The 25,090-nt window shown below is 33.2% G+C and overlaps 1 protein-coding gene across 6 annotated transcripts in view; it reads left to right on the forward strand.

The window, feature by feature from the left end:
* Dh44-R2 (Diuretic hormone 44 receptor 2) overlaps positions 1-25,090 on the forward strand; it is a 174,664-nt gene that overhangs the window by 39,850 nt on the left and 109,724 nt on the right. For all 6 annotated transcript variants that reach the window (XR_012959847.1, XR_012959848.1, XM_076125116.1 and 3 more), the window contains exon 2: positions 14,011-14,050. The gene's annotated coding sequence lies outside the window, so the exon portion shown is untranslated. The remainder of the gene's footprint in view (positions 1-14,010; positions 14,051-25,090) is intronic.

Consider the following 25,090-nt stretch of genomic DNA (forward strand, 5'->3'; position numbering starts at 1 on the left):
ATCTACAAAAAAACGATAAAAATATCGTAATAAATCTAGTTCGTAAGCCGTTTCGGGAAGGTGATAGGATGACAATAAACTTACTCGAACGCAATTGTGGATTGAAAATTTAATTCTAGCTGCCCTATTTTGGTTTCTACAAAATAGAATAAAGATTAATCGATGAAGAACTAGGTCCCTCATACCAACCGTTTTACTATCAATACAGAGATTACGAGTTGAACCGTGAGTACAAAATAGAAGGCGTAACACATTGAAAGTGTTATGTGGGCTCAGCAAGTTGTGGAACACTCCATCACTTCCCGTGTCGTAAGAGGCGATTAAGGAATTATGTCAAGAGCCACCACGAGTGTCCGTGAACGACATATTATAACACTAGTGAACAACCGCGGCTTTGTTTGTGGGAAACTTCAATTACTTTTGCGATTTTCCTTACCTGTTACTTTACACGGTATGTTTGCGACTTCCTCAAAAAGGAGGATTTTAGTTCCTCACGATTTTAACAAAAGTAAGTGTTGTAACGTTTCATTCGATAACATCACAAGTGATACGATAGTACTGATTCTTAATACTCTATCCTATTGATAACATAACTAATACTATATATAAAATATAACTACCTATAAAAGTTATTCGTTAGCCTTAAGAGTTCGTTAGTGACTGAACCACAGAATACTATTATGAACTTGCGAAAATGCGACCGGAAACCTAAACATTGAATCCCTAAATAGCATTTAGAACAATTAACGTTGTTGAATAGACACAGATGTCCTTTTGTTCTCTTTATAATTATAATTTAAGCCGTAATTATTTCAGTATAATGTTGTCTATTAATAATAAAACTACCAGGTAGTCAATTTGTTAATAATTATGCGGGCCAATATTACTGGCCGCAAATTCGTAGAACCTATGTCAAAATGTCCCCATTCAACCGACGACATTTACGCAGAATCGTCACTAGTCAAATCCTGGTTCTATGGAAGCTCAAGCGTGGTTCAACAGGATAAACTATTCCAGCAGACAAAGGCCACAGAGCGTGCAGTTCCTAGAAATCGGCCTTTGATATGGATGGGAGACGGGACAAGTACCTTTGGCATTTTACTATGTGTTTGAACAGTACAAAATAAAAAAATCCACCTTTGTTTACTACCTTTACGCATTCCCGTTTATATATTTTGCTACAATAAAAAAAGCAAATTAAAATGAACCCGAGGAACACATTCGCTTGATTATTTTCTGAACTCTATACAACTTGTACTACAAACGTATTTTACAAAGTTCTTATTAACTTAAAATGTATATTTCCCTAAACAAAATATCTACTAACACACCCACATTAGTTACTGTGCCAAAATATTACTCAAGAGTGGTAGTCCCTTGAGTAATATTTTGGTAGCCGTAAAATTTAATAGCGAGTCAAATATCACTATTCTACCTCTATAGTTCTCTTGAGTACGAAACATCTTGCATTATGAACTAGACTTAATGTACTTAGAGTAATGGGATCTTGTGAATGGAGAGACGTACATGCCTTGTAATTGGTCTAATCCAAACCACAAGCTTCTAGTGCTATCCGCTGCTAATAGAATGAAAGCGAGGCTGCAATGTCTGTCCTAATAAGGTGCATAGATGGGTGAGTAAGTGCGTGGTGGTTCATTTCGTTTGAGATTATTATATTTGGAATTTATGTTCAAGGTTTTCGGCTAATAGACATATTTATTTGCTGTGGGGAGCGGTTGGTGTATGTTGTGTTTGTATATTTAATACCTAACTTTTGTTTTGTTTTGGGAACATACAATTTTAAGAAGGACGTGTCGATGTTTCAAGAACATTATACTATACGACGTTTCGAGATTGTGAATGATTTCGAGCGTGTGTGTGCCTGGAAATGAACTTTTTTTATTTTGACGCTTGATTCCTACAAACCGGTCGTAATTATTCATTAGAAGATAGAACTCTAGTTATTTACTAATAAAAGTCGAACACGACCCATTTCCATTTGCAAAGATACGCACTTAAGTGTGAGTGAAACATAACTATGTTACAAACGTAATAAATTATTTCAAGGAAGTCACACTTTTCCTGTTTCCAAGTATTCTTAGAAGTGAAATGTATACTTTGACTATTAGTATAGGAGCTTGTATAACAGTGAATAAACTTTGTAGGTATCTATTTGGTACTAAAGCTTGATAGACTGCTTGCGTAAGTATGAAGCCTATCTCTCCGAACTATAAGCCTGCCTCACATAAATCGTCTAAATCCCGCATACTAACAAAGGCATATCATTCCGCGTGTACTACTAATTAAGTAGGCTACTCAAGCCGGAAATAAAGCCAATCTAAAAGGCTGGCGTAAATTGAACACCCGCCGGTATCCGACGCCAAATGAGATTTTCGGGACGCAAACATCACCCGATTAGACCGTTTGAACTTGTATGAATATACAAACTAAGATAGATAGCCAACTTCGATAAGTATCAGATATCGGTTATACGAAAATGAACCTTATTTCCTTCATTAAGTTTGTTTTCGGGATAGATTTTAGCTCGGAATTCGCCTTACATTGTATTTTATCCGAAATATGTACGGGATTATATTGATTACAATGGAGCTTTAACAAGTTGACCTGTTTGACGGATTCTCGGAAGCTTTTGCGTATTATTTAGTGCCTTGCTTAGAAAAGAAAATTATATTGAAATTGGTTACTAATATGTAATTTTGCTTTTAGATTTGTAAAGTAGTTTCCTACACTCGGTTCTATAACACATATCTGAATAAAAACTATATTTTAAACTGAGTGGCAAATAAATTATCTATCAAGGTACTTTAACCACTACCTCTAGACCTAGAAACTTAACTTTTAACTGTCTAATAAACTTAATAGAGGTTTCAAAACAAAACAACACCCTTTACACCGCTGACTTCATCAATAATGTCGTTTAAAACCAGTTTCTAAGAAAAATAACATGTTTCAGGTGGTTGCTATCCCACGCCTCGCACTGTCTTGTAAGAGGAAATGGGTCAGTCCACGGACAGTAGGGGTTAACGACCTGTCACGTGGCTTCACACAATGTGTTAAACCACTTGATATTGTTTGACGTCGGTATACGTCATCTTCTTAGCCTTTGAACAAATATTTTGGAGCCCGTTTAGCGGCTTAGCTTGGCGCGGCCGAGAATTTATATGGGTAAGCGCTGTCTGTACATACATTCGTATATGGTATGAACAGTGTAAATAGTTGTTATAAGACGTATAAATGTCGAATAAATCGTTATTGTCCGTTTGCAATTTTGTAGTTAATCGTAAATCTTACTTTAGGTGATATTAAAATTCGATTTAAATAAATATTTACTAATAATTAACCATAATAGAACTAATAACAAATTCCTCAACTATATTTAGTTACGATAACAGATTACACCGGTGTACAACTACCTAATATTTGAACTGCAAATTTCCAAAACATCACTGATTAAGTACTACACAAGTACAACATTCAATTAACGTAACAATCTCAAGGCACTAGAATCCCTAATGAATAGACGGCTTAGTTCAAGACAGATGCGGTCTGAGTCTAAGCTACTCAGAAATGTAATCCATGCTTTTAGGGCACGTCTGCAGCAGCCGAGCCCGCTTGTTAGCTACGATTTGCAGTTGACTTGTCGTGGTTGGGTGTCAAGAGAAAATACGAAAATTTTCCGTAAATTTTGCCGGCTACAAGACCGTTTTAATGAAGTTGGCGCAAGTTTTAGTGACAAGAAAACTGTCTGGATAAATACTTTAAATAGAGCAAGTTTGTGCTAAAATGGTGTAGCAGTTAGTTTGTATACATTACTTGGTTTTAAAGCGGCTTGAGGTATTCTTTACTTTACATAGCGCAATCGTTACAATCATTCGAAACTATCGTGTCGTCTTCATATCGAACATGACTCAATCTAACTTAAAAAAAGAATTCTGTTAAATCAACTTTCTCTACAAAAGTTTTCGATAGTAACTCGATTAAAACAGATTCACAGGTTCGCCGTGATTGCCTCTAACTGGGGAGTTTAGATTTAAAGCTTACACATCACATCCACGAATAAATTTATGGATTAGAACAAAAGCGTTTTTTTAAATCATTTATTTTTTACCTCAATATACATTTAATTTCTCACCAAGCAAAATAACATGACGAGATAAATAAATGTCGTCTAGAATGTAGAAAAACACGTGTATGGTCTCCAAAAGCACAGCTTAGTAATAAACAGGACCTCAGCAACCGGTGACGTTTATTGAAACTACAGTTCCAATCTTCGAAGTAATCTGGCGTGCCAAAGAGATTTTATTTTCTCGTAAACTGGTCACATGTCGTCTAAATTGGAAATACGTGATCGAGTTTCATGGTAATGATCCTTTTATGTTCGGTTGTAACTTACGCGTCATATAATTTAGTATATAAGTTATCATTTGACTTGAAGAATGACCCTCAGAGGGTAAGGAAATAAAGGATATTTTACTCTCGTATTGTAACTACAAGGTCAGTTTGTACTCGAAGAGTTTTCAGTTATAGTTTGTAGACTCGCTGCTATCGAGTAAGAATCAAATGATATAACGATTAGCATATTTATCAGGTCACTTTTAGGTTACCACTTGACCACGGGTCTTAGTCGAATGGTCTTAACATGTTTGAATAACAGCTTTATGGATTTTTTTATGCCAATGGTAGTCTATACGCGAACCTACGTAAAACTGACAAAAATTAAGATATATGAGTATTCTACACAAATCCAGCCTTTAACAAAGTAAGTGACAGCCGTACAATAATCCTAGAAATAAAAATTATAAGTTTCGTTGCGCCTAACTGCGTCATAGGATTCCCAAGCATATAATTTCTTTGACAAGGATAAAACAAATATTAAAGGACAACGACCCCTCGTAGAGTATTATTTATAGAGAAAATATTCTGATATTCGAGATTCATAACACCGTGATGAGCAAAACACGAGACAAATTTATTTAACCATGAAATGTCGAGTTATTCCGGTCTGATCCCCTAAACCGATCCACTACCAATTAATATTATTCTGTACTGGATCGGTTTGGGGGATCAGACCGGAATAACTCGAAATGTCGACGAACGACCGTACTACCAATAAATCTTTGATACAATATTTATATCAAAGATATATTTATAAAGCAAAATATATTTGTGATGTTTAAATAGACATTATTAAGTACGTAATAAGTCATTTAACGTTTGACTTTCTGTCTACTTTCAATACCTAAAAATATCTGAAACGAATTTGTTTATATAAATTTTAGCTTCTGCCTGAAAAGATTTCTGGGGGTAAATTATAGGTTCATCCAGGCTATTAACTACCTGTATACCCAATTTTATAACATCAAAATCCGTTTAGAAGTTTTAGCGTGAAAAATAAAAACATTGAAAATGAAATGAAAATACTCTATTGTACTGAAAAAAACAAGACAAAGAATAGACATGAATAAAAATAAAAAAATTAAATAAAAATGGTATATGGCCTTATCGCACAGTGGCAATCTCTTCCAGGCAACCATTAAAAAATTATACTTATTAAAATCTTTTTCATTTATACTAGTAGGATGTCTCAATGTATGTATGTAAAACATGTGGGGGAATATGGCTATTAGTTTTGACTCGCAGTTTCAATGACTTGCAAATGCAACATGATGCAGCTTAGCGTTAGCTGCTACTAACGGGTTTCAATAACGTGGGTGATGGATAGCCCTCTTCCAACGTTGCCTAAATATTACATTGTTTGCATAAAAGATAGACCATATTTTTTATTATAACTAAAATATTGAATATCTGTTATCAGTTAAAGATAGCTTTATTGAAGCTATACGAAACTAAATATTTAGTTATGTACTTTTAAGTTTAAAAAGTACTTTTTAACACTTTTTTAGTCAGCTGTTACTCTTCTCTAGTTGTCACTTTGTCAATATTCAATCCATTATTGTGTAGAATATACATATGTTTGTGTAAAATAAGTTTCAAACCGTTGAAATGTAAAGAATTTAGTTAAAAGCATTGAGTGACGTGGAGCACTCTGAACAATTTGGCATAAAAAAGCTATAAAACTATTTATTTAACCAATACATTTACTTTGTAAAACTGATTTATTTTACTACTGTCAGACTCAAGTGCGAATATCTGTTGTATTACAAAACCAAATCATAAAAGTAAAATTAAAAAATATAGTGATTTGAATTGAAATATGATACATCGATTTCACGAAAAAAACTGCCCTAATATCAACAAATTATTTACATTGGCACGCCTTCTAAAAATACTGATATTGAATTAAGTATAATAAAATATTTTTATAATTATATCGCGCTGTAGTTAATTTTCAATAAAACCTTATCCATGGCACCATATTATCATCCTTACCCTAATTGCATATGACTATCCCAATAATATAATATGAAAAAGGAAACGCGAATACATTGCTCTAACTATACGTAGTTATTCTATTTCCTTACAAAGGTGCTGAAATAGGAATGTAGAGGTTTTGCAAACAAATAAGAAAGTTAAGCCTTAACGGCCACGTTAACGGTGAACAACTGTAATTTTTAACAAACTTGGATGAGCTTTGTGGCGGGTTATTATTTTGTTTATAATAACAATGTTGTTCTGTTAGATGCATAACAACTAAGAAAGTTGGAGGGAAACTTTAAAAAACAATTTTGTAGTTGAAATATTTGGTATCTTTTGATATAAAAACCGGTATGGTTTGATTTTTTGACAGCGAAATTAAATTATACTTAAGTGTTATTTTGAAAGTTAAAGTATTTGAAACGTGTATTGAAATTCCTTAATCTTGAAAAATATCATAGAATAAGAAGATAAGCTTTCTTATTTAAAAACAACACTTTTTCAATCGCCTTTTATTATATATTACGGTCCAATAGCACAGTCAATTTACTGAAAACATGTCCATATTTTAACTCAAAAAATTACTTTAATCAGTCCAAAATTGTTCTTAAAAATCGCGAGCCAATAAACGTGGCGTATTTTTTTCAGCGATGTAAAATGCAATTTAAAAACCCGTGTAGCGAAGTTTACTGACCGTGAAACAGCGAGTACAACTTACTGATGCAGTTCAACCGACGCACAATGCAATGAAAACAGTTTAAACCGACCGTGACGGCTTTTGGATCTGTTGTTATTTGGACACTGACGATTTCATTACTATGTTGGCTTGTACGTGTATTAATAGGTAGTAGATTCTATGAAACATTAAATGTATAGATTTTTGGCAATTCAGTTAGACACAATAGACACTATTTTCAAATGACACAGTACCTACCTTAAAATTTACGAGTTAAAATCCATTTTAATTATAAATGTATATTATAAGCACATTTGTTTTAGTATTTTTATTTGAAACTTTTACATTATTTATATTATTAATAGGAATAAAACATCTTAATAACATGGGTCATACAATAATTTTGTTCGGTATTGGAGTCAGTCCCAATGCACCCGATGTTATAATACGTCGCAAAGGGTCTTTTCAATTTAGTTCCTTATTCAGTGTAAAGGGTTTTTGGGTACCGATAGAACTAAAGGAAACTGTATAAGATTGATTAAATAGCAAATTGCCTAGTAAATTAATTTAAATATAACTGATGTGTTTTATGAGTTCGACTTTATTATTTATTAAAACCATACTATAATATTAATTGCTTCACCGTAATCCATCACCATTAGTATTCATGAAGACCTCAACATTCTTAATAATTCACTATAAATGCTTGTAAGTCAGAGTTAGATTTCAATAAAATCTTATCCATGATACCAAAATAATATCAAAAGGAAACGTGAATATATTGTACTAACTATAATATGTTGTTATTCTATTTCCTTACAAAGGTGCTGAAATAGGAATGTCGAGGTTTTGCAAACAAACAAGAAAGTTAAGCCTTAACGGCCACGTTAACGGTGAACAACTGTAATTTTTAACAAACTTGGATGAGCTTTGTGGCGGGTTATTATTTTGTTTATAATAACAATGTTGTTCTGTTAGATGCATAACAACTAAGAAAGTTGGAAGGAAACTTTAAAAAACATTTCTATAAGATATATTATATAGAAATATTTTTATCTTTTGATAAATAATAAAATAGGTATCTTTTGATGTAGAAACAAGCATGGATTGAATTTTCGACAGCGAAATTTAGTTGTAGGTAAGTATTATTTTGAACTGCAAAAAGTATTTGAAACGTGTCTTACAATTTGTTTATTTTTGAAAATATTGGAGAATAAGAAGATAAGCTTTCTTATTTAAAAACAACACTTTTTCAATCGACTTTGATTATACTTAACGGTTCAATAACATGGTCAATTTACTGAAAACATATCAATATTTTAACTCAAAAAATGACTTTAATCAGTCCAAAATTGTTCTTAAAAATCGCGAGCCAATAAATGTGGCGTATTTTTTTCAGCGATGTAAAATGCAATTTAAAAACTCGTGTAGCGAAGTTTACTGACCGTGAAACAGCGAGTACAACTTACTGATGCAGTTCAACCGACGCACAATGCAATGAAAACAGTTTAAACCGACCGTGACGGCTTTTGGATCTGTTGTTATTTGGACACTGACGATTTCATTACTATGTTGGCTTGTACACTCAGCTCCAAAAGTAGCTGAACAACTTCATATTTTCAAAACCTCTGTGTTACGTAATTTTAATAAATAACTAATCAAAATCAGGTAGGATGAGTTAGAATTAAACATTTCAATCAATTGAAAATGGTTTTTCCATGAATTAATGTGCACACTCAGTATATAGGGTTTCAAAAGATTGAGTATGATCAGCTATTTTTAGATCTGACTGTACGTGTATTAATAGGTACTTAATACTAGATTTTATAAAACATTACGTGTATAGATTTTTTTGCAATTCAGTTAGACACTATTTTCAAATGACTCACAGTACCTTAAAATTTACGAATTAAAATTCATTTTAATAAACAACATGTGAGCCTGTTGTTATGATATACTTATTTGAAACTTACATTATTTATATTATTAATAGGAATAAAACATCTTAATAACATGGGTCATACAATAATTTTGTTCGGTATTGGAGTCAGTCCCAATGCACCCGATGTAATAATACGTCGCAAAAGGTTTTTTCAATTTAGTTCCTTATTCAGTGTAAAGGGTTTTTGGGTACCGATAGAACTAAAGGAAACTGTATAAGATTGATTAAATAGCAAATTGCCTAGTAAATTAATTTAAATATAACTTTGATGTGTTTTATGAGTTCGACTTTATTATTTATTAAACCCATACTATAATGTTAATTGCTTCACTGTCATCCATCACCATTAGTATTCATGAAGACCTCAACATTCTTAATAATGTTTCCAAACTTAATAATTTAGGCTTTCTTTCTTTTGATGAGCACCAAGGGAAATTATTACTTGCTTTTACAAGGCAATTGTTTACTTCAAAAACATAACTATGTACAAACTTTTTGTTTGTGCTTACACGAATGTTGGAAGTTTGGTTCAATGGAATTATTAAAGACTAGCTGACCCGCGCAACTTCGCTTGCGTCACCTAAGAGAATGGGTCATAATTTTCCCCGTTTTTGTAAAATTTTTCGTTACTACTCCGCTCCTAATGACTGTAGCGTGATGTTATATAGCCTATAGCCTTCCTCGATAAATGGACTATCTGACAGTGAAAGAAGTTTTCAAATCGGACCAGTAGTTCCTGAGATTAGCGCGTTCAAACAAACAAACAAACAAACTCTTCAGCTTTATTATATTAGTATATATAGATTGTTTTAGTGTAAGATGATCAAACAAAGAAGCGATGTACAGACGTTTTTATGTGAAAACATTATTTTAATGGTGAAAGTTTGTACTTATTGAGACCATAATATTCTCAGTAGGAGATATTAAATAATATTGTACTGTTATGGAGCTATTGTGTTATTACATTCAATGTTCTTAAGCTTTGTTTTCCAACATTACTTAAGTATTTTATATGTGGGAATGTTAGTGTAATGGCCAAAGTTTTGTGCTTAACTTATTTGCAAAAACGTTATTATTTTGTCAAATTATCGTGAAAATTAATTGACTCGTAACTTTTTAAACTATATGGAATACTATTGTTAAATTGCTTTACTTTTGTAATGTAGGTACTAAACAATAGCATAGCATTTTAGTCAAAGATTCTATGTATGTTTCGTTTAAAATATTGAACAGTGAGCTATGAAGCGATTATTTAAATTACGTCGGTTGTTATTTTACGTAAAGATAAAATAAATAAAAACATACAGACAGTCGATCATATGTTTTTCCACACAACATTCGGTTTGGTTTGAATTTACTCGTAAAATTAAAGTTTGTTTCAATCCACTGGCTTGTAGCCTCAATCGATATGAAATAACTAAACGATTGGGTTTCTGGGAAAAGCGACGCAGCATAAAATGGATACGTAGTTTTCATGGAAATACAGATCCACGTAAATATAATAGCTTGTCAGTATTGTGGGTTTTAGCACTCTTCAAATTTTTAACGGCCGAAGAAGTGCATAAGTTCTATTCAATATTTTGATTTTGAAAATTACCACGAATAAATGCATTTTGAAATATTTTAAAGCTAATTATCGAAAGCCACTTTTTAATCAATAACTGTACTTGCGACGAAAATTTACGATCTTATGACCCATTATAATATAAAACTTATTCCGAAGATAGTTAACAAAAAAAATCCACTAAAAACCTTACTTTCCAAATCTACTGTCTCTTTAAACCAACAAATTCTTTCTTCGTAGAGTACTTTTCTTTACAATGTAGGCACGTGGACTATCCAAATGGATTCTCGGTTACTATGGTATGCTCATAGGCAATATCAATCAATCAAACCAATCTACGCATGTAACAGCTGCGCGAGAGAACCACAATGAACGATCAAGGGTACGACCATAATTTCAATAAACATAATGTAATAAGCATAAATACGGCACACATTACTACTCGTCTAAAAGTATAGTTCTACTGAAGCGGAACTGAGCGGAGTGGAGTGCGTAAAACCTAAAAATACGATTTTCGATTGATAATAATTTAATTTAAGTCAGTATTTTGTGAGCTAGCAGTTGGAATCGTGCTTTTTTCCTGGAAATTTTTTGAAATAGTTATGAGCTATCAGCCAAAAACACCTATCTCCACAATCCAACTTTTGATATAATTGGATAAATAGTCAACATATTGTTGAGTATCGAAAGGTTGACATTTAGAATGTACTGCCAAAATAGTTCCTACGACGTCCGTCACAGGCGCTGATCAGATTTTCATATAAAACTAGCTGACCCGCGCAACTTCGCTTGCGTCACATAAGAGAGACATAATTTTCCCCGTTTTTGTATAATTTTTCAATGGTACTCTGCTTCTATTGGTCGTAGCGTGATGATATATAGCCTAAAGCCTTCCTCGATAAATGGGCTATCTAACACCGAAAGAATTTTTCAAATCGGACCAGTAGTTCCTGAGATTAGCGCGTTCAAACAAACAAACAAACAAACAAACAAACAATCAAACAAACAAACAAACTCTTCAGCTTTATAATATTAGTATAGATTTCTCGATGACAGGTCGGTTTTCGGTAGTCGATACTTGAAGAGAATCGAGCTACTGTAAGATGCATCCACATGGAATTTCAACAATTTGATTTCACAATGGCATTGTTTCCAAAGACGCGGAGTGGAGAAAGCGAGCACTAAGACTGGTCAATTCTTAGTTCGCTTCACAACGCTTCACTCAGCTCTACTTTAGTAAAACCACAACCTAATAATTTTGTAGTAACTATTTACATTACGCATGTTTGGTGTGACAAGCGGATTTGTTTGCGTGAATTTATATGTACTCCTTCTTGTGGTTTGTTTACAATTACATGTATTAGTCGAGACGTGGTAACGCAGTCTTATAAAGTGGTAGATTTTATTTGCTATTCTGGATGCGTATATACCCTGTAAATAACACTAGACTTCCCTATTATCTGGAAGGCAAACATGACTAATACTTTGTCGTTTTTGTTAAGTTTTTTGGGAATAGCCGGAAAGAAGGAACACAGAAATGAACGCCAATTAATATCGTAGCCACAAGGTTTTTTCTCCTATTGTAAATTGGCAGATACGGAATCTGCTTGCAGACATAAATATCGGGATTTTAGAAGTTTTTGTAAATATCAATCTGAAGACTTTAATCCTTGCTTGCTTAAGTCTTTGTCCGGTTTTAACAAGAGCAACAAATACATAGAGTTATCAAATTGCAACCAAATCTGAACAACGTAGCACTTACTAACTGTGCCAAACTAGCAACTCCACAATATTATTAAAATGTTTACAATATCAGATATGAAGCGGACTCTCCGATGGATCTAAACATTGACTAGATTCCTGGATGGACGCCAAACAAGCATTGTATTGGTGATCCCTCAAAATAGTTGCATCAACATAACATAGTTTTATTGTGATCCGATCGGAAATATCAATGATCCGGTAGATTTCCATTTAAAACTGCTATTTTTCTTTCGCACTAGATTTATAAATCGTATACAATTTTTACTGTCTAAGGCTTCGTATGTTCAATTTACCTACAAAACAATTTTTTATATGATTTCAATTTATGTTTCTAAGACTCATTATATCATCCAATGATTTGTTAGTAATATATGTATTTTAAAAAAGCGAGCTAGATGAAACAATTACTGTTTTGTGTTTTAACATTTAGACCACAAAACCATGTGTAATTCAAATTCAAACAAATATTTACTTTTAGTTGTAATTCAACTATGTAACCACAAACACGGTATATTGTTACTGGCAGAGTAACCCGCTGAATACTAAACTAACCGTCGTTACCTACATATACAATGTTATATAGTGTTCTATGCGTACATGTATAATACTGAATAAATGGCCTTTCTTCCAACTATGTTGGAGTCGACTTCCAGTTTCACCGGATGTAGCTAGCTATCAGTATTTCTCATGGAGCGACTGCCTACTGGACCTCGGTGAGACTGGATGTCAGACTTTCAAGCTTCTTATTACTGTTAACTACTGTCAAAGATCTTTGAAAATGATTTACGATTTAACATGCCTTCCGAAACACGGAGGAACTCGATTTGTTTATGATAGTGACCCATCCAGTGAACAACCTCGGCAAGCGTAGCTTAACGTCAGAGATCGATCCGCGCGGCTGTTGTTAACTAAGCCACGAGCTCCTCTATACATATATAATAATATACATATGTGATGTCTGTACCCAATTACGGGTCTAACCAGCCGTATGCCTTGGACGGCGCTATCTAAATCTCAAGCGTTGCATTACATAATAGTGCACAGGGATTAACGCAATCATGCCTGTGCTAACTCTGTCAGTATGAGACTACGGCCAGGTTTACCTCGATTAAATGTTTAGACTTTGATACTAGAACTTTGATAGGTTTGTTTATTCTAAGGTTTTTGTACGGTTTGTAATAATATATCTCAAGAATCGTTTTTATAAGCATATGTATACTGTCCAATTGCTCGGAAGAAAAAAGTCTCCTAAACTCTTTTTTCTTCTCTTGACGGCGCCCGCTAAAGATGCGATTGAGATTTTCATACATTTTTTTTTCAAAGCTAGCCATTTCTCGATAGTCGAAAGTGGTAAAGAATCGCGCTACAGTTATTTAAATACGTTGGAAAAATCGTCTAGAATTAGAGTATCCAATGCGGATCGGCCAATAATTCTCATTAAATCAATTCATTAGTAGAAAGTCTGTCTCATTAAGCTACTTTTCAAATATTTACATTCACTTACTAAATAAACCACTATCTCTTGAAGCAGAACTTATTCCCGGCGGCAAACCGCAGGTGCTTAAGATTACTTTCATTCATTTCCTCTTATTTTTCCCCCGTTTTCCTTATGCAAGTGTAACTAGAGTCTTGAAGGCTTATTGTAATTTATGTCCTTTCTCATTTCAGGTTGTTACCCTCGAGATTGCTCGGAAATATGGCGGCTACGGTACGTGACTTGTCATATTAATCATAATGATATTTGGTGGATATAGCGCAAATGATATTCATGATAAATATAAGAATGTTCTGGTACTATAGGAACAGCATGGTATAGGAAAATTTCTTAAGAATACCAATACAATATGCAATCATGTGTATGAAAACGAGCTATACTTTTTGCTTTTAGCGCTACTCTTGTCTTTAACGTAACTTTAAGAAATAGCCTCTAGGAATCCTTCTCTGCATCTTCTTTTATAATATCTTCTAGAAATATTTGTAGAAAAAATCAGTCAACTCAATAATTTCGTAGCACAAGAATTCAATTTTAGCACGCTAATAGAATTGTTTATAGTAACGAAGGACAATGACCAATCACTTTATCAGTTAAAACAACGAAGCTATGAAAACGCGGCAGTATTTTGCCACGATTTTTGTTTGACCATTTACAGTGAGATTGGATGTTGCCAATAAACACAAAAAGTATTGTTTAAATTCAATTAAAACGTACGTCTACGTAACGAAATATTGTTATGATATTCCTACGAAATGTAGCCACAATTTTTGAGTTCTTTTTACAATACTGGCGAGCCTATTGTTGTTCTTTCTGACTGAATGAGCAGTATTTTAAGTATAAAAATATATTTAACACAGGGTAAAATTCACTGAACTTCAAACGTAGATTTTTGGACAATTTATTTACGTTGTCATAACTTTTGCGCTACATATTTGATACACGCGTAACAGGGTATTTGCTTGTTATCATACCTTATACGATGATGAGCAAATATTAAGCTTACTGACTGAAGACAAAGGTCAATGAACCCAAATATACTTTAAGACGTAAAACAACCGAAACGAAAAGACAAACTGCTTTAATTCCTTAATCGTAATATATTACTGTAACAAAATTCTCTTACAATCTAGAAACAAGGAAAATAGGCAGCCAACCTCGTACTAAATTGGCTGGGACTAGGCTGTCTGCGCGCGATAGGTAGATGGATCTCTAATTTAATAACCCTGAGACACCAGCTAAAGGTCAATCGGTCGCCGCCTGCCGCCGCACTGCATCTAGGAAGATATATTAACGTGAGTACTTACGTATGGATGTGTGAAGTCGGCCACGATATTGAATAACCACTTTAAAATGATAATATTACTGCTATAATAAATTGAACAAACGGTTTCTATTCAACTTCGGATACATTTGCTCTTTTAGTAACCAGTTGAATCTATCGAAGAGTAAATGAAAGTTTCGCCTTACAAATCTCTGATATTCCCACGTGATCTTTCAAACTTCATCATTATGTATCTACCGAACTGTAAAACAAACTCTAATTATGTTCATAATTTGAGTTCTAGACTGAACTTTCCACGAATTTTGACGAAAATAAAAGACGCTCTAGGCAAAAACAAGTTAATTATATTCTAACCTTTATTGTTAAGATTGAATTATACGCCTAGACTCAACCGTCAATAGCACACAAACACCAAACAAAAGCCAAAATACAAACGAAAAATAAAAAACAGAACCGATATAAATCAGAAGAGTGAAGTTGTTTTCTACCGAGTGGCTAATTCGATCTTTCTGCTCATTGATTGAGAATGGAATTTGTATATTTTTGAGACAACCACAAAGAAATATGAGACACTTGGTGACAAAAGAAATGCGCGAAATATTTTCAATCTGGTAATTCAATTCCGACATGAAAAGCTTACTGTAGAAGTTTCTTTGCGGATTCTTTGGTCGTTTGATCTTCGCAGAAGTTATTTTTTAAATATTATTTTGCTTTTGAGAAACGATTGTTCAAAACGGAACGACAAACAATATAAAAATGGTGACTGCACCGTTAAAACCGACATAAGAGAGATCGGATTTCACACAGTTGTTTTTCAAAACCTCGGTGCTTAAACTCTAATTGAACAGGCTTTATAAAACTATATCGTCTCGAAATTTACGCGTAGATAATTCCAATGTATCACCACAACATTAATAAGAAGATTAACATCGGATGTTTACCTTAGTTATTGTTTTGAGATGATCTCGATAACAGAGAACCACAACGTTGATTGGCGCAAATACTTCTGACAGATAACGAACGTTCTTGTTGTACGACTACTCAGTAAGTCATTATCTGGGGTCATATCTTTGTAATGATTAATTAGAGGCTAATGGTTTTGTATACAATGTGAAGTAGCTGTTACATTGAGTGAGGCAAAGATTTACTGATGATCCAATGTTCGATCTCCTACTCCATTCTTTCTAAAAATACTTAAAAATTTATGAACACTTTAATTTTAAGAAACGGTGATCTACAAGTGAGTGAAGAATTTGGGAGATAGAATTGTAACCCGACTATCTACAGTCGGTAATAATGTAGCATCGAGAGTTTAACTTTTCAAATGTTCTATGACGTTCTAGTTTCTACGACGCCCGCTTTAGGCGCTGAGAAGATTTTTACTATTTTGATAGTGATAGATTTTTGATAATGTAGAGAATCCTGCTATAGTATAATTGAAACGTACCTTCGATCCTAGGTATGCGTTGTAGCTTAGGTGTTGATATGTACATAGTCATATAAAAATCTATTCAAAGTAGTATTAAACTTTGTATTTTTCATTTAAATAATTTTAATAAGATTCAGATTACATGACGCGGACGATCATGTCTCAAGGATTCATTAATTAAAAAATAATTAAAAGCGACTTCAAATTACGTATTAAGGAAATAGATCATAAACAAGAATGTATTAAAATGTCCATTAGATGACAGAATGTAGTGTAACACGATCAGGAATATCTGATACTTTCCTTTCAAGTTAGAGTCAAATGTTTGTTAATTAATATACCCTTAAACAAATAACGTTTTTTCGATTTACATAAAAAGCCTCTTGTTTTGTGTATTTTTTCGAGATGCGAATAAGTTGATCATCGCTCATTTTGAGACTTACTTTTTTTACTAACATTTACTAACGTATTATGTACGTATAACATACACAATTACTTGAATAACAAAACTAAAACACAATCATGATACATATATATGAACTCTCATACTAAAGCATACAAAGTCTTAATCAAATCAAAATTCCCTGAATAATAAATACCTGCCAACATTCAAATTAAGTAGTGGAGCAGTCTTTCAAAGTTCAAACATGTCGAGTAGATTCCTACAAATCCATATTTGCTCGCACCTGTTACACTGAAACTCGTACTCCTATAATATTCACCTCGTTGAACTACAGTTTGAAAAGTCGACTGCAAAACTGCATAGCCACTTAGAATTTCATTTCCAACTCTTTGACTTTAAAATTGAGCGACGAGCGAATAAAGATTTGCACGTGATAGAATTTTTTGATGCAAATAGAAAGGTGTAATCTTGTATGTTGACCTTTGAGACAAATTTTGTTCTGAATTTGGTATATTATGTTGTATAAAGCTTCATTTTTGGTTGTTCGGAGACAAGGCCAGACTTAGTTGATATAATTGACGTCACTAATGTAAAGTTAAACATAATAGCCTTTTGTTAGCGTTTCTGTTTCTCTGGAAAATTTAAGATATATGTATATGTTATTTTTTTTTTATTTTACTTTATTTGGGAAAACAAACAATTGTACAATGTGTCTTACATCTAGGATCATTTGCATCAGAGTTGTTAAAGGTACAAACAACAACGTGTCCACATATTAATAATGTTTTTCAAATTTATAATACTATAAATAAATAATTTACTACTATATACATATATAATATAATATATTTTAATAATATCAGAATGTGTGGGTTGGCATCCATCTGGCAATATCTATTTTGATTTTATCGATATTGCTTTGATATCGCATCGAATGTGCTACGTAAATAGTTTTCAGTACCTCGTTTGAAGGCTATTTATAGATTTGAGTCGAATAATCCCCAAATGATACCTGTTCAAATAGTTGCGTGTGGAATTTGAACTAAAATTGCATACAGGAACAGGCACAAAGGGTCCGGCATAGTCTTTGAAAGCAATGATTCGTACATTCAAAGAAACAATTTTAACAAATGGATAATAATATAATCAATGCAACAATTTTAATCTGTAGCCATACAATATATTACAATATTTTCCTAGATTTTTTATTTACGCATTTTCATCCCACTCCTAGGCAACGGCCTCCCCCATTTTTGTCTCGTCCGAATCAAAATTAAAACCTGAAAAAAGTCGTTATGTTTAGAATTTATTAAAGATCGTGGAAGCAAACAGTATTTTTGATTCTTGTAACTCGTCAAAAAATAAACAATTTAAAATAAATCTACATAATGTCTTCAGTGGTATAAAATTTCGTAATCAAGCCATTTGACTCGGTTTTCCACTTCAATTAACATCTAGAATCCTTGGTAGGAACTTTTAATGAAGTTCGTTTTCGGAATAAAATACAATCGGTCAAGTGAAAGTCAAATTTGCAACGAATTTTCACTTTGCAACTTTCAAATTATGTTTTTGAGAAGAAGAAGACAGTTTGATTTTGTCCAATCATTTTGAACATTTTGGTTTTAAATCACTTTGAAATGCAATCACAACCATTAAGTAGCGCGATTCTCTACATTTGGTTCTGTCGAGTATCGAGAGTTTGACATTTAAAATGTACTTAGTCCTATTTTCTTAAGGAGCACGGTAGAAGCGCTTAACAAATTTTCTTGTAAAATTTATTGATAGTTAGCCGGTCGCGGTAGTCGATAGTAGTAGAAAATCGAGCTACATCTCACAAGTACTAAAATCTGAATGGAATTGGAATTGGAAATGAATGTATACAATGGATTAGATTTTTGACATACACTGGAGGCGCTATATAATTTCCTTTGTCAAAATTAACGATGATTCAATAAGTTACAAGTGATTTCAAATCGGCCCTTTTTTATTATATTTTAACAACTGTCCTCTCGACTTCGTTTCTTGGAAAACAAACGGAGATTTCAAAAACAAAATAACAGATTTAAATGAGTGTGCAAAGGCCAAAATGGACGCTCAATACCTTTATTGTAACTGACAAATTAAATAACGTACCAAGTTAATATCGTAAAAAAATTGTTGATACCAAAAGTGAACACTACAACTTGTAAAAAATCGCGGAATTCAGTAACGCGATTCTCTATCAAAATCGACTATCGACAACCGGCTAGCTATTAAGAAGCTTGTATGAAAATCGTATCAGTGCTCCTAGCGGACGCCGTAGGAACTATTTTTTCAGTACACTCTAAATGTCAAACTCTTGATACTCAAAAGTACCGATGGTTGGGAATCGCGCTACTGAATTAAATTTCTACATAACAGTGACAAAGTCATGAGATTACTTTTTGGGTTCGTATTTGAATAGACATATAAAAGTGTTCATTGTAAATATGTGGCATGATGATAATCATATTTTTTCTTTCACTATAACCTTTGTCACACATAGTATGGGATTCTCGGAATGTTTTCGTGTAAGTATATTTTCTATGAAAGCAATTTTGATTTGACTATCGATAATAATATGTTTACCACATTTTATTGAATACTTAGAAACTGAGTGACGTTGAAGGTTAAACATTGTATTTTGAAAAACATAAATATGAACAACAAATGTAAAATAAATGCAAAGACTTTTTTTTTATTATAGTTCTTTGGTTTGACTTTGTGTTTTAACTTTAAGAATAAAATCAATCCAGACAATAGTTCTAAATTAATTACGATTTTTTCAGAATAAAGTTTTAGAATCCGAAATTCAACTATTGATCATAAATAAGTCGGTTTACTGAATAATAATGCGAAAGACTAATACGATGAACGAAGTCTCGATACTTAATTATAATCAAGATTGAACTGTACTGTAATAATGAACATTTCGTTTAATTCAGGCTACTTATTACTTAAAGGTTTACTCTTCAACCTTTGATAAATCAATCGTGCAAAAAAAGAAAAAATAAAGTGAAGAGATTCACGCTACAGGGATCAAATTAAAAGCATTGATGAATTACGATGTCAACGAGTATCGGCCGGCGCCAATCAGGCTGTTCGGTAAACCGCATTCGAACTGACATCCAATGAAACTCACATTCGTTCACACTTCACGTAACAGGGGGGCTATTATGAATCTCAGTTGACATTATTTTGAAAGCTACTACGCTGTACATTGATTTCTCCCTTATCATAGAGATTACCACCTTATGTCAAAGCAGCAATGTACTGAATAGTGACCATCAATTTAACATACACTAGTTGTCGGCTGAGATACGTAATACGCTTATGACGGGGCTAGCACGTATCAGTTCACAACCATTTGGAAGCCATTACGCTCTACATTGTTTTCTCCCTTATAATATAGAGATCATCACCTTATGTCAAAGCAGCGATGTACTGACCATCAATTTGTCGTACACTAGTGGTCAACTGACATACGTTATACGCATACAGTAACACGATAGCTATCGACAACCGGCTAGCTATCGAGCACCTTCTATGAAAATCGGATTACCGCTTCAAGCGGGCACCGTAGGAACTACTTTTGCAGTACATTTTAAATGTCAAACTCTTATACCGACTGTAGAGAAACACGCATCTGTTCTGACACATTAATCCGTCCCATGTTTTGTAATTTATGCGACCGCGACCTTCATGGCTATTGAACTAGAGCCGTCTCTTTATTCTAGAACATTCTTTTATAGATAAATTCTTTGGATTTGTATTTGTTAGTGACTAGTTCAGTGGATTTGGTTAGGAGGGTGTACGGTATTTGTTTTTTTTTTAGTTTCTATAGGTATGTGTACAACGGAACTTTTATTTACGTAAACCAAGAAAATAATACAAGTGTGTTGCTAAGCGTAAAATTTGAGACAAATTTTGGCTACATTTTTAAAACAATATTCGTTAGAGTCCGAAAAAGATCTTTAACAAAATAAAAAAAAGAAGAGCTTCTAGGAAATTGCTTAAAACAACTCTTTCTTCCCACCTCCGTCCATCATTTAACTAGCTGTCGACTTAGGTGGTTTGTATTTAAAAAAAAACAGTATTATGTGTAGTTAGACTCATAAAATTATTTGATCGCGTATTGTTAACGGTTTTACTAATTTAAACCAAACATTTTAAGCAGTTTAGTATAAATAAACACACACCTCTTTTACAACGATACAATAAGTAAAAGAATCATCTCTCTTCATAAACAGCATCGCGGCTGTGATTTCCTCGTATTTTCCCATGAAATTTGGATATCTAAATAAAAAAGTTTATGCAACACGGGTCAAAGGATAAAGAAAATCTTGATTTAATTTTTTACCCTTTACAAAAATTGGGAGACATGAACATGGGAATCAATTGAATTTTCTCATAAAAAGCTTTTATTATTCACAATATTTTCTGATAACGTGTAATGTGATTTTTATCGTTTCTGAAAACTGGTATTGGTGAAATATTGCTAAAGTAAAGTAGTCAAGGAGGATGCTTTCTGAGAAACCCATCAAAAAACGCTGTAGGCAGAGTATTTGATGTTTCAAATACAATCGGAAGGTGACATTAGGTAGGTATATTGCATATTGAACTTACACGAGTTACTATAAAAACATTTTTCTTTCAATTTAACTTTAGTTTATTGCGGCCTAATTAACCCATGTAAATAAAGTTAAAAACTTTGATTGCATAACCTTTGGTTAGAACTTTTCATACCGTCGGTCGAAAAGTGTAGCACGTTTGCCAAAATAATCTCTTAAGCGGAATAATCCGGTTCACATTGAATTCAGAACGTTTTAAATAATAATAATACTGCTTTAGCTGGTGAAATATCTGAGACCTGAATTTAACTAAATACCTAAATAATAGTTAATTATTAATGTACCTACACTATTGTATTGGGGTAAAAATAGTTGTAAGGATGAATAAATAAATAAAAATAACTTTCCAACGCCCAGCACTGTACACTTTACGGCTGCAAATAGACAGTCATTATTCAAAACTACTAAGAGAGAAGTATTATAAGAAGTATATTTACAATTGAATAATTAAGAGTTACTCTCCGCAAAATTCTATTTAATTTAATAGTTTTTGTTGGAAACGAAAAAAATGCACCGGTAAAAAAAATATTTTTAGATAAGTATATAAATATTTATAACTACTAGAATGCAAACAGAAATGGAATACACACTTCGTTAAAATTTACAAGCATTCGATACTTCAAAAAATTGTATACACACTCGTATTAAAATACCGGAACGGATTGGTGCTTTATTTTATTCAAACGGTCCGATACACGTTCATAAATTGAATAACTGATGTTCGCTCACTTTATTTCTTTTTTTAATTAAAATGACCACAGTTTTACTAATGAGGTATACGCTGATAAAAACTTTCTAGCTTGAAGTTTATTAAATATTCCAGGGTGTAGGTACTACACACGCGTTTTAACATCACATAACATGCTTATTCTACCTCTGAATAAAACATATTAGTGATAGTATTAAAATTATAGCTATATCATACTTTTTATTAGATTAACTTCACTTTTCACACAAAAACCGCTTCTTTGCCAAAGTTCCATTAAACATTACCGTAAACATAAGAAATTACAATGCGTTAACTTTACGGCAGCTATTTGTGATAATGTTGCAATTTAGATATCCGAAGGTGTCTCAAGGTGTCATGGCCGCGGGTTAATCGAGTAAAAAGCAATTAAAACGATCTGACATCGATACTCCCGCCAATTAGGCGCCGTTTTTACGCAGCCTTCTCAATAAACACCTAAAAGGAATGCCCACTTTCTGGTAATTTGAAAGCAAACTCATCTTTCTGGTATATTTTTTTTACGAGAAGGTTTTTTTGTATGGGAAATATCTTTTCTTTATAACTCGGTAGTATGAATAGCGGGAAACGATTAGACCTTCGTTAAGGCTTATTTGCTCAGAAGAGATCCTTTTTGATTCCGTGAATGTTATTGTACATGCTTAATTACGGAAACCAAACCAGAAGACTAATGACTTAATTATGTTTTATCACTCTTATTAGACGGCTAACACTTGACTTCTTTCCAATATTCTACAAAAACTGTTCAGCTTTTGATCAATCCGATGATTAAAAGAACCCATAACAATTTACGGCAGATTCCTCTAGGTTCTTATAATAATGATAGTTCTGTTTTCATTGAACCTCCCGTGTAAGTACCGTGTTCAGTTGATGAAGTTTGTTGTCAAGAAAAAGCTGTAGGTGGCTTGAACAACATAACCAGTCACGCAAAAGGAAGTATTTCTGTTTCATATTATTTTTCTCTCAAATATTACGAAACATTTTCTCCTGCCCGTAAAGCCCACATACTTGAAAAAATATTGTGACACCGACACCCACAACTGGCAATAGGTTATACTATTTTTGTCGGATGCCTTTCAAAGAGGATGCGGGCTATGAATAAATACACAAGACTGGATGACAATGCGCAAAACATTTCCAGACTAAGTACATAATAAAATAGTAACTGGAGTTAGTTACAGTTCCTCCTTAGTTTTAACGTGAGCGGATAAGCCGAGCTTCAGTTGAGATGTGACTAGTTAAGCTTGATACTCAGTTGTTGGCTAAAGTACTTTCTACAAACTATAACTCGTAGTTTCGTGGTGATTTCCTACTACCTTCGACTACCAACAACCGGCTAGCTATTTACAAATTTTGTAAGGAAATCTGATTGGTGCCTCTAACGATTACCGTAGGAACTATTCTTGTAATATATTCTAAATGTCACTCTTGAAACTCGATAGTAAAGTCTGTAGAGAATAGCGCTTCTTGTGTCCTATGTTTGATTTGTTTTACAATGAGATACGACATGTTGCGTCACGTCGCATTGCATCGGTTTGTCTACGTTCTCCATGTAGGATAACGTGTGACTACGCCTGACACATCATCTGTATATTCGCAATCATCTTCTTATTAGCGATTAATTTGAGACGGCTTCAATTACAGCAACCTAAATTTTATCCGTCGCAATGATTGTAATAATCATTTTTTTTCATGAAGCTTTTTTCTTCGAGATCTCTAAAATCCAATGATGTTTCTGTTTGTTTTATTACAATGTATAAGTTATATAACTTAAATAGATATAGTCAATTGAACACCAACCAAGTGTTTACATCCGTATAATTTAATTGAAATCAATTTACACTTGGATTAAAGCTCTATAATTACTGCCAACACGCTGTATTCGTTCCGAGAAACTGATTATGCGGCACATTACACGTCCTCTCAAGTGAAATTATTGTGAAATCAATAAGGCTTAATAATTGCTACTATAATAGGGCAAGGCTAATACGTAGGTATAAGATTATATGCTTTGGTGAATACTGTATTAGTATGTACAAAGTTTTTAGGTCAAACCCTATTTTGCGAAATATTTTCACATTAACATATTTTTTGACGTTGAAAACAAATAGTAGGTATTATGCGATCGTACATTATTTACCCTAATCTGTTAGACGTTTACTTTGATCACCCAAGTTGGCCGAAATATCAAGCATAACTGTTCTACCAGTGGGCATAATACCAATATGCAATAAGCCCTCTTAAATGCCTTCGTCGAAATCAAAAAATCCAAGGCTAACTTACAAAACGAAAACATTTTATTAACTGAACTGACTTACAAACATTCTTTAACATCAGCAATAAACACCACATAAAAGAGATACTTAATACGACACTCGCATCCCACAATATTTTTACATAAACGACAAAGTGATGCTTCAAAAACAGAATATTAAACAGCGCGAGTGAAACCACAATCTACCGAAGCGTATAAATAAATAATTGTAATCACAAAACCGCAATTCACTCGCATAACATGAGTGAAATTGGCAGTCGAAATGTCGGAGCTGGTGGCTTACTCCCGACAGGATCGAATTCGAATGCAATCGAGTTTTGTTCGAGCGAATGTCAAATCGTACTCTTAAATTACAAACTATTATCCAACATCTTAGTAGATAGCCTTCTATGCAAGATTTCTAGATATCGGAAGTATACGAAATTCTGAATGCGGAACTTGCAACTGATAGTGAACTATTTGATACAGCT

The sequence above is a fragment of the Anticarsia gemmatalis genome, chromosome 17 (assembly GCF_050436995.1).
Source record: "Anticarsia gemmatalis isolate Benzon Research Colony breed Stoneville strain chromosome 17, ilAntGemm2 primary, whole genome shotgun sequence".
NCBI lineage: Eukaryota > Metazoa > Arthropoda > Insecta > Lepidoptera > Erebidae > Anticarsia > Anticarsia gemmatalis.